Here is an 8,206-nt window from a genome sequence, read left to right as displayed (position 1 = left end):
GGGTCCAATTTCTGAACACATTGTCTTTCTCAGGGGTGAGGGTGGCTGGAGGGTCCTGGCACACTGGATATATGCAGGTGGGTCTTGTATGGAGCACAGGTTCCTTAAAGTATTGGGGAAGGGCATTGACTCTGGCATATAGCTGGTCCTTGAAGGCTACAACTTCCTGGGGAGGTCTGATTCTGACTTTGCTCTTTCTAGCTCTTTGAAGACAACTTTGGTCATCAGTGACAGCTTCTTGATTGCAGCTCTTGGTGCTTGTCCATTTCTTTTGCTCTGCGTCAGAGAGAGCCCCATAGTTGGAGGATCTACCTGAACCTGATGTTCCTTCTTCTGTTGATTTAACTCCAAAGTTGTAGGTTTGTACCTACATGCCAGTTTCTCCCCTAGGAATTTCCTAATGGCCATCATGAGGATAACCCTAGACAAGCTCTGCCTGGGCCCACACTGCTGTCTTCTGTAGAGCTTTATCAAACTTCACTACAGAGGGAAGGGCTTTTGAGGGCAGGTGATATCTACTACAAGTGCATGCCGATGCCCAAGTTTCTACTCTAGGAACAGCCCAGTAAAGGTAGGACTGCTTTTAATTGGGCCTCTGCTCTGCACAGATGATATGAGGCTGACCTTTTTCTGGGAGTTTTCTTGTTCTCCCCATTTTATCCCAGGACAAAGCCATTGGAAAAAGCGCTTAATTTTATTACTGAAAAAGCTTTCAGGAGGAGACTGTGCCTCCTGTGATAGGGTCTGGGGAGACTTGCTCCCAAGCTTCTCCTCTAACACGTCCTGAGTCCACCTTAGAAATCAGGTTGTTTGAGGACAAAGAATTGGACTGAAACAAGGAATGTGAGGACATAACTTTCAATTTAAAGTTCCTATGATTCAAGGAAGGCCCCACACCATCCTCAAATTAAACTTGGTAACATGGGCTTCCAGCATCTACTGTGCACTGGAATCAAGGAAGGAATGTTTTCAGGTAGTTTTCCCCACCTACTGTTTTATTTCAGTGTGGAATTGAATCCACAGAAAGTATCTGCTGGATAACATGTCATGGACTATGCACAGTTGCAGGTAGCTGACCCTTATTGATTTCCTCAGAATTCTTGCTCAAGTGTACTTTCAGGGCATTTTCTGGTTGTCTCTGACTTACATTCTGCCCTGACACTGTTGAATTTGCTCCTGAGAGTCTTATCATGTATCTAGGTCTTTCTCAGAATCATATGCCACATCCTTATCTGAAGAGCTCTCCCATCACTCAACAGATGATGTTTTCAGCCATTCTCTGAGCTGTCTCCCTCATCCTTCCTCTTGTTGTCCTCTAGCTGAAGCATTTCTGAGCCCTTCTCTTAGAAGCTTCCTTGTTGGCCCAATCCAACATTTAGATTTTTGCTACTCTAACCCTTATACACAGAAATCCATTAAAGGATATACTTTTTCTTTGACTCAGCTATCTCTGAACAATTGCTCAGAAGCCTCGTCAGTGACAAAGACTCATGGATCCCACAGAGCAGGCCCCACCAGTGTTGGATGAGCCTCTTTCAAAGGTGATGCTTTAGTTTCCCCTAAGTTCACTGCTGAGAGGAAACTCTACAGTAAGGATGGAGATTGAAACATGGGCCTGGGAGCACCAGCAGTAAGGAGAGTTGGAAGCTGAAGGACAAAATTCTTCCTGAGATCTTTGGACCACACAGGGTAAACCCCACAAATTTTCCTGTTGTTTCTGCAACACAGTCCATTCCAGAAAAGGTGGAACAGTCTGATTCATTCAGGAATCTATAGAAATATACTCCACAGCTACTAATCTGGGATATAGGACTTCGTGGTAGGATTGGGCATGGGCATTGAAGGTGGGCATGGGGTTGGATCTGAGTGAGAGGTAGGGGCTGGGTTTGGGGAAGGGTTTGAGGCAATAGTTATGGATGGACGTCAGGCAAGGATGCAGGTAAAGGGAAGGGAAGTACTGGAGATTCTTGGCCTGTAAATGCATTTGAGATTTTATTGAAAATACACATTGTGGAATAGTTACCTGAGACATTGGGTACAAAGTACAAGGACTTCCTATGCAGAGATGGAAGATCACCAAAAAATCTAGATACGTTTTTGCTAAATGGTCCTCCCAAATCTTAGACTATGAGTACAATGGATGGACAGGAAATTCCTTTGATTTTCCTTTGTTGCTCCAGAAAGGAAGGGGCACTATTGAGTCATGCTCATCAGCAATGGAATTTATCACTTTTCCTGAAGAATTTAGATTGTAGTCTGACTTAAATTGTTTTGGAAAAGAATCTTTTTTCTTTTCCTTTTCTTCCACATAAGGAACTCATCTCTCTTTTGCACTTGTCTTTTCAGGAGTATTGGCATATCAGGGCTGAGAAATGACAAGAGTCCAAGTTTGGCTACAGGGTCTCCCACAGAAGAGATCTTTGAAAAATTGAGGGCAAGAGCTTCTTGGTTGAAATCACATTGTCCCAAGGGACGTCTTTGGCAATAGCATACTGACAAGTAAAGTCTGAAATTGACAGACTTGGATGTCAGTGCCTTGTGGTACATAAGTGGACAATGTCTCAGTGCTGTCTGGGGATGAGTTCTCCAGAGCAGGCTTGGATGAGATATGAATGGATTTAGGTTGAGTCACAGTTAAACTGTAGTGTGGTGGTGGTGAAACAGACAAGGTTGGTGGTACATGAAGATAAGTAACTAAGTGGGATTCACTGAATGGGACAAATCTGAAAAGGGGTGGTATCTTAGGTAATGGAGGAATCAAGAAAGATTGTATTTAGGGTCAGAGGAATTTCTGGTTGGACAACAGTGTCTGTACTCTCTGAGTATCATGTGGTGGGAGAAAGGGTATAAAGATTTTGGGGTGGGGAATTGTCAATTGAGAATTTGGATTCTAAGGAAGGAAAAGGCTCTGGAGGCAAAGTTTGACCCAGTGCTGAGGTTGATATAAAATTACCCAAGGGAGTAATTAGGTTAGGGCAATGTTTTTCAACCTTTTTCATCTCATGGCACACATAAATTAATTACTAAAATTCTGCAGCACACTAAAATATATATTTTTTGCCAATCTTATAAAAACAGGCATAATTTTGATCCATTCACAACAGATAGCTATTGTTGTATTGGCTATTATATATTTTTTATTTGACAATCTAAGGGAAAAGAGGCCAATGCCCCTGACAAAATAGTCAGGTATTCCATATTTTAAAAATTCATGTGTCACACCAGTGTGCATCCGACGACATATCAGTGGGCTAAGTCATACCGGTTGAAAATCGCTGGGTTAGGGAAGAGAATCGGGCTTGGGAGTTACAAAAGTCTTAGGCAGAAGAAGTGGTATTAGGTCTCCTGGAAGGAGTGCTGAAAAGCCAGGTGACTAAGAGAACAATGGCTCAGTCACAGGAGCTGTGGAAGCCAAAGGGGAAACAGAAGGAGCAGTATCTTCCAGGGCCAACGAGGATAGAAGTTGATCCATTTCAGTGGTTGAATTATTACACACCTCACAGGAGGGGTCTGGACAAAACAGCTGATGAAAGTGGATGGTATCATGATGCTGGCTCAGGGAGCTGCAGGAGACAGGAGATACAAAGCTGCAGCCAGGACCAGAACAAGGAAAGGAGGACCTACTGGTGTGGTGGGATGGGGCCATCTGAAGCCTGCTGCCCCTTTATATTGCCCTGCTTTCATGAATTCAGAATGCACTCAACTGCACTCAGCCCAAAGCTTCCACTCACATCTCCATTCCTTTGGCAACCCCCTCCCATGACTTTGGAAGGCTGCACTGAATCTCTGGAGGTGCATAGAACATGCTAAAGAGGAATCAGGGAAGGGGGAGAAAGATTTCTCACCTTTTAAGGAGATAATTAGCATCTTTTTACCCTCTTCTTCCTTCTGGTGGTATCTGCAACCTGGGAAACCAGGTGAGTAGGTTATATGAGGTGAAGGTATTGAATCACAGCAATTATAGAGGAGTCCCTTTATGGGAGACCATTGAGATATTAGACTCTGAAAGCCACATGAGTCAGTAGATGATATCAAATGTCAATGATAATAAGGTTCCCTTGTGTGTTGCTTCATTTATAAAGTACTTTCACATGCATTATCTTATTTGATGCTCAAAACCACTCTGTGGAACAGACAGGTCAGTGGTTACAACAAGGAGGAAGCTAATCATCCTGAAGTCAAAGTATTTTCACAAGGTCAGGAGACAGAAATGCTGATTTTTGATACCTACTAGGTAACACCCATGGCCCAGGCTCACCACTGCTTCATACCCAGGGACAGCAAAGCAAGGAATCTGAGAAGTGTCTCAGGTTATGACTTTCTTCCCAAGAGCCTCTCCTCTGAGTTTTGTTTTTTTGTTTGTTTGTTTTTTGAGAGGAACTGTGTCTAGCAACTGCCATCATAGAAATCATGAACCTGGTTCCTCATGGGAAGGAGAGAGTTACTCTTGGGGAGCTCAGATGGAATAGGCAGAGCCTTACCTTTCAGTGTCCCACCTTTCTATTCTTGGCTCTGTGATGATGCTGGGGGAAAAAAGAGAATAATTTCTGTCACTCCTCTCTCTAGGAAACTCAGACATTCATAATCTAAGAATCATATGATGCTATTTTAATTACTAGAATTTTGTGTTCCTTTTTATCAATTTTTACAGCTTTAAAATGTTTTTATTTTTTCTTCTTTGATAAACTCACAGAAGAATTTTGTCTATGAGGTGCATAATTCATGCTCTCAATAAGGGCATATAATCGGAGCCCTACAGTGACATATCTGTTCCTTTAGATAGAACCTGTAACCTGGGACAGAGTCAGGGTCTAGCCTCTACACAGAGGCTCTCAGTGGCTCAGTATTACTCTTGTGATTAGCTCAACACAGACTCCTCAGGGCAGGAATTATTTTGTGGTGGGAACGTTCTTTCTGGGTAAAAGATCCAGAATCATAGAGATGGATCTCTGAATACCATGGTTACAGCAGTGGTGAGAGCAGCAGGACGCCACTGGGCAGCTGCAGGCCTGCAGGTGGAGCTTGGATGGGGCACAGTCCCCCTCCGGGGCACAGATTGGGGTTGCTTCTGACATAATAGATAGTCCTTTCCTGCCACAACTTTCTGGGGGTGTCTGTCCTTGTCTCTGAACACAGCTTCTTGGCCTTAGGACTTCGTATTTGTCACTTTACAGGAGAGAACCCTGGAGTTGAAAGGATGCCCCTGGACAGGCTCTGCCTGGACCCACACTGCTGCCTTCTGCTGTGCTTTCCCAAACTTCACTGCAGAGGGAAGAGGCTCTTGAGGGCAGGTGATATCTCTGTATGATGATGCCCCAGTTTCTCCTCTAGAAAATCCCCAATGTCTGCTCTACTTTTAACTGGGCCTCTGCTCTGCACAGATGATACTGGGCTGCTTTTTTCCTGGAAGTTTTCTTGCTGTTTGCATTTTATCTCAGGATGAAGCCATTGAAAACAAGTGGTTTATTTTATTTCTGAACAGGCTTTCAGGAGGAGACTGTGCCTTCTGTGATGGGGTTTGGGGAGACTTGCTCCCGAGCCTCTCCTTTAATGGCAGGTCCTGAGTTGGAAATCTCTTCCTTCCAGGTTGGGATGTTCCCAAGCCTGCATTCCCTCCACCAAGCTCTTCTGATGTGGAGGCTGTGGGCCTCGCTTTCTTTGCAGCTGGTGGGAAATTCTTATCTTGGCACAACCTTGAGACATTCTTAGGGACCCAAGGCTCCTGTGGCTGCTCCATACTGACTCCTCTGTCCTCCAGATGGACATGCAGCACCTGATGAGCTGCCCCGTCCACACTGGAGACACCCTGAGCATGAATCAGGGAGGCTTTGTTAGTCAAGCTGTCTGAGGCATGGGACATGTGAGTGTCTTAGCCTTGGGCCTGGCTCTGCTTCCTCTTCTTAAATTTCCACTTTAACTCGGCACTTAGTTGCTTCTGATGGTCTGTTGATTTAGGATCTTGGAGAACTGATGTTTTTGCTGGGAGGCTTTCAGTTGTCACAGTAGTTACTCCTTTACTCTCACTCACATTTATCCTTTGGGAGATCCCCAGCTTGCTGGTTGTCAATAGATCACTCATTTTGGATTGAAGAGCATCAAGGTCTTCATCCTTGGACATGGAGATAGGTTGGGCATGGAGACAGGTTCTGATTTCTTCATCTCTTTGCCCTGACTGGAATTTACACTTTGGTCATTTGGTTCATGTCTGGTCCAGGTTTGCCTTATGGGCAGCTTCAAGAATTTGGCTCTTGCCAAAACCGGTTTGGCTCAGTGGATAGAGCGTCGGTCTGCGGACTGAAGGGTCCCAGGTTCGATTCCGGTCAAGGGCATGTACCTTGGTTGCGTGCACATCCCCAGTAGGGGGTGTGCAGGAGGCAGCTGGTCGATGTTCCTCTCTCATCGATGTTTCTAGCTCTCTGTCCCTCTCCCTTCCTCTCTGTGGAAAATCAATAAAATATATTTGGAAAAAAAAAGAATTTGGCTCTTGGAGAATGTCTCTGACTTGCTTTGCCAATGATGCTGTTTGTGACAGGCAGAAGTGCCTGTCCAGCATCCTGAATTTTCTGAACTTCCTCTGCCAGCCACTAGGTGTTTTGGATAGTGATCATATCAGGGTCCCCTGTCCTTCCTTGCCCACAAATGAGGTGGCAGAGTAAGAATGATTCAGAGTTTTAGAGCTTCGCTTTAGGGGCATGAAGCCCCCTGATTTGGAGGCCACCTCAGAAATCAGGTTGATGGAGTAGGAAAATTTGGAATCGAGCAAGGAATGGGATAAAGTATCTTTTAATTAAAACATCTCTGTGGATTCAAGGACTTTGTCAGGAAGACTTTCACACCATCCTCAAATTAAACAAGGTAATGTGGGCTTCCAGAATCTGCTGTGCACCAGACTCAAGGAAGAAAAGCTCCTGATGGTGCCATACTTCTTGGTTTTATTTTGGAGTAAATTTTACAGAAAATGTCTGCTGTATAACATACCATGGACTATGCATAGTCACAGGGACCTGCCCCTCATTGATTTCCTCAAACTTCTTACTCAAGTGTACTTTAGGGCATTTTCTGGTTGTCTCTGATTTACACTCTCCCCTCACAGTATTGAATTTGTTTCTAACAGATTCATTATATAGCTGTTTAGGTTTTCCTCAGAGTCATACCTCACATCCTGAAAATGATTGAAATTCTGTTGTGCCAACGTAGACAGCAAGCTTCCTGACAGGAAAAGTCTGAAATCGACAGGGTTGGATGGTCAGTGCCTTGAGGGACATAAGTGACCAATGCCCCAGTGCTGTCTGGAGATGAGTTCTCCTCAGCTGGCTTTGATGAGATGTGAATGGATTTAGTTTGAGTCACAGTTAAACTGTAGTGTGGTGCTGGTGAAACAGAAGGTTAGTGGTCCATGATTAGTCACTGATACTGTGGGATTCAAAGCCAGGGGAAGGGGTTGATATCTTGGTTAATTGATAGGTCAAGAAAGATGGCATTCAGAGTCAGAAGTGTTTTCTCATTCTGAGTATCGTGTGGTGGGAGAAAGGGAAAGGCAAGAGGTGGAGGTGGGGAACTGTCTACTGGGAATGCGTAATCCAAGGGAGCAGAAGTATCTTCAGGCAGAGAGTGAACTAGTGATGACTATGAAGGAAAATCACCTAAGAGTGTCAGTAGGTTAGGGAGAGATTAGGGGAGGAGGGTGGTGGTGGGAAAGGCTCAGGCAGAGGAGATGGTATTAGTTATCCTGGAGGGACTGCTGAGAAGGCAGGGTACAGAGTGAAATTTGATTCAGTCACAGGAGCTATGGAAACCAAAGGGGACAGAGAGAGTAGAATCTTCAAGGGCCAATGAGGACAGCAGCCAATCCAACTCAGCTGGTTGCATTGTTACACACATCACAGGAAGGGTCTGCATGTAACAGCTGAGGAAAGCGGATGGTGTCATGATGTTGGCCTAGGGGGCTGCAGGAGACAGGAAGTGCAGAATTGTAGCCAGGACCAACCAGAGCAAGGAAAGGAGGACCTACTGGCTTTAGTTGTGGGGTGGGGCACATTAAGCCTGCTGCCTTTTCATATTGCCCCACATCCATGAGGTCACAATGCACTCAATTGCGCTCATCTCAAAGCCTTCACTCACATACCTGTTCCTATGGCAACTCCATTCTATGACTATAGAAAGCTGCATTGAATCCTTGAAATTGCATAGAATATGCTAAAGAGAG

At 44.8% G+C, this 8,206-nt stretch overlaps 2 pseudogenes across 2 annotated transcripts; both read right to left on the bottom strand.

The window, feature by feature from the left end:
• Positions 1-1,045: 1,045 nt before the first annotated feature.
• LOC307111162 (spermatogenesis-associated protein 31D4-like) lies at positions 1,046-4,724 on the bottom strand (annotated as a pseudogene). Its single transcript has 5 exons — positions 4,692-4,724; positions 2,262-2,418; positions 1,429-2,055; positions 1,203-1,386; positions 1,046-1,161 (listed from the first exon to the last, which is right to left on the bottom strand). The product of its transcript is annotated as a spermatogenesis-associated protein 31D4-like (transcript).
• A 165-nt stretch (positions 4,725-4,889) lies between these two features.
• Positions 4,890-5,860, bottom strand: LOC307111160 (spermatogenesis-associated protein 31D1-like; annotated as a pseudogene). The gene has a single exon. The product of its transcript is annotated as a spermatogenesis-associated protein 31D1-like (transcript).
• Between the last annotated feature and the right edge of the window lie 2,346 nt (positions 5,861-8,206).

The sequence above is a fragment of the Cnephaeus nilssonii genome (assembly GCF_951640355.1).
Source record: "Cnephaeus nilssonii genome assembly, chromosome: 14".
NCBI classification, from domain to species: Eukaryota; Metazoa; Chordata; class Mammalia; order Chiroptera; family Vespertilionidae; genus Cnephaeus; species Cnephaeus nilssonii.
This window is presented reverse-complemented; position numbering and strand designations above follow the sequence as displayed.